The 2,719-nt window shown below is 25.8% G+C and overlaps 1 non-coding gene across 1 annotated transcript; it reads left to right on the plus strand.

Annotated features, from left to right (window-relative positions):
- Positions 1 to 787: 787 nt before the first annotated feature.
- TRNAY-GUA (transfer RNA tyrosine (anticodon GUA)) lies at positions 788 to 872 on the plus strand. Its single transcript is given in 2 exon segments — positions 788 to 824; positions 837 to 872. It is a non-coding gene; the product is annotated as a tRNA-Tyr (tRNA).
- The last annotated feature ends 1,847 nt before the right edge of the window (positions 873 to 2,719 follow it).

Raw genomic sequence — 2,719 nt, forward strand, 5'->3', positions numbered from 1 at the left:
AAATATGTAATTTTGTCTATTTAAAAAAATAAAGAATTTCATATATGTCCCTCTTAAATTTTAAAATATCATATTTGCCCAGCTTAATTTCTCAATATCATATTTATCCTTCATAAACCTTCAAAATATCATATTTGCCCAAATCCTTTTTTATAATGTTTTTAATATTTTATAATCATTTTTTATATCTTAGAATTGTTATGATAATTAATAAATTTAACCATATTATCCTTACGTCTATTATAATTGAATGTGAACTTCTAAATTGTTGGAATGTGGTCTCTTAACAGATAAAAAGATTTATCTTCAATTCTTTTTATAGAATGTATATTTTGATTGTTTCGTTTTTATTGTTGTTGATTGTTATTATGTTTTAGATAGACGATATTTTAAATATTACCATTGATATTTTGATGTTTAAAAAATGTATATACGATATTTTGATATTTAAAAAGGGCATATATGATATTTTGATGTTTAAAAATGACATATATAATATTTTGAAATTTTATGACAGGTAAATGTATTTAGAAATTTTATGAACTATAAATATGATATTTAAAAATTAAGTTGGATAAATATGATATTTTAATGTTTAAAAATGAAATTCTTCCTTAAAAAAAAAGATTTTATCGTTATAGATACTCCCGTTTTGTAAGTACAAGTTCCGTTGGTTTTATACGCTACGTTCTATAAGTACAAGTTACGTTAATATACGAAGAGTGCAGCTGGGAAACATCAGCACTATATTTCTATATAAATAATGTTCGGCATTAAAAAGACAAGACCGACCTTAGCTCAGTTGGTAGAGCGGAGGACTGTAGTTGTTTGCTGATATCCTTAGGTCGCTGGTTCGAATCCGGCAGGTCGGATTTTATGTTTTAATTTTAAATTGTTTTATTTGAAAGATTCTCTTCACGACATTTTCTATGTTTCAAATATATTTAAAAAAGAGTCTTCTTTTCTATTCTTATTTCATGTTTTGATTGTAAGTAAACCATTAGACACATCTTCAACCTTTATTTGACAAAATGAAGGTTATTTAGCTAATATATATATATATATATATATATATATATATATATATATATATATATATATATATATATATATATACACCCGTGGACACCACGGAGAAGAAATATAAAGCAATCACTTTCAATTATTAATGTATTATAGTATCCTATTTTCATTTTTTTCTATAAAGGGATTGTATTTTTTGGAAGCATAATGGTAACATGAAGACATGAAAGTAGGATGATATATATATATATATATATATATATATATATATATATATATATATATATATATATATATATATATATATATATATATATATATATATATATATATAATGAATGTTGTTTAGCTAGTAGCGTACCCGTGCGATGCGATGATAACATTAGTTTAATTCGGTTAACGTACAAATCTTATTTTAGTGAATAGTCTCATTACGGCCATCGTTGTTTTATTTTATAAGACTAAACGATGTCATATCGTTTTTACCATTGACCACCTAGGATGATGGGGACATCTTTACCAATTTTGCAATTTTTAAAAATGTTTGAGGTGTGGTATTTTATGTTTACAACCAACAAAAGAAACAAAAAAAGTGGGTCATGTTGAACGGCAAAGGAAGAAAGTGAGTTGTGGAAACTCACCGCCAGTAGTATACCGCCAATAATAATATCATTGTGCGGTGTTCACCACCGGTAAAGGTGCCACGAAGGTGACACGTTGGCTTCCCGGCGGTAAAAAGTTCAGGACACCCTTCAGTCTAATGAAAGTAAAACTATGCAATATTTTTAGTTAAAAAGTTCAAGTACGTGTACACATAAAATGTGTCACGGTGAATAGTTTGCTTCGATTAAGACTAAAGGGTGTATGTCATATTAGATGTCACGTAAGATTTTACTATTTTTGCTACAATTTACCTATGAATGAAATGTGGTGATGTTTTTACCTACCAACTTTTTTTTTTTAAATATCAATTAATATAAATACAAAGTTTTCAATATTTTATTTACAATAAGAATTAATAAAAAAAAATTATATAAACGGCATGACATTTGAAAATAAATATATAATTTACCTTGTGTTTTATTGTGATCCATGTCTAAAATATACGAAATTCTAAAATTTTAAGTCTTATTATACTATAAATAAAATATATGATGTTACTTAGGAATATATGGGCGTGTTTGGCAAAAGTAGTTGTTAGTTGGAAGCGGGTAGCGGTTAGCTGGTAGCGGATACCTGGTAGCGGGAAGCTGTAGTTTTTATTTGTTATATGAACTAAGTGTACGACCCGTGTATTACACGGGTTTATTAAAAATAAAAATTTAATATGAATATATATAAACAATAAATATTTTATAAAATAATGTTTTTCCATAACAAAATGGAATCTTTTGAAGCATTTGTGAAAGAAATCAAATCGTTTAGAGCATTTATGATAATTTATTATCAAATTAATAAAATGATAACCTTACATATATATTATCCATTAGAATCTTTTGAAAATTTATTTTAAGAAAATTGAAATCTCCAAAAATGACAAGTGGAATATAACAATTTTAAAAATCCTAGAAAATGACATTTGTCAAAATGAAGGAGAAGATGACAAGTGACAAAAGTATTTTGATTTATTAGATAGGATGTTTGACAAAAGTAGCTGAAAGCTTTTGAAATATATAAAATTACATAAAAGGACAAT

Source organism: Lactuca serriola, chromosome 7, assembly GCF_051521515.1.
Source record: "Lactuca serriola cultivar US96UC23 chromosome 7, Lser_US96UC23_V15, whole genome shotgun sequence".
In the NCBI taxonomy this organism is placed as follows: Eukaryota; Viridiplantae; Streptophyta; class Magnoliopsida; order Asterales; family Asteraceae; genus Lactuca; species Lactuca serriola.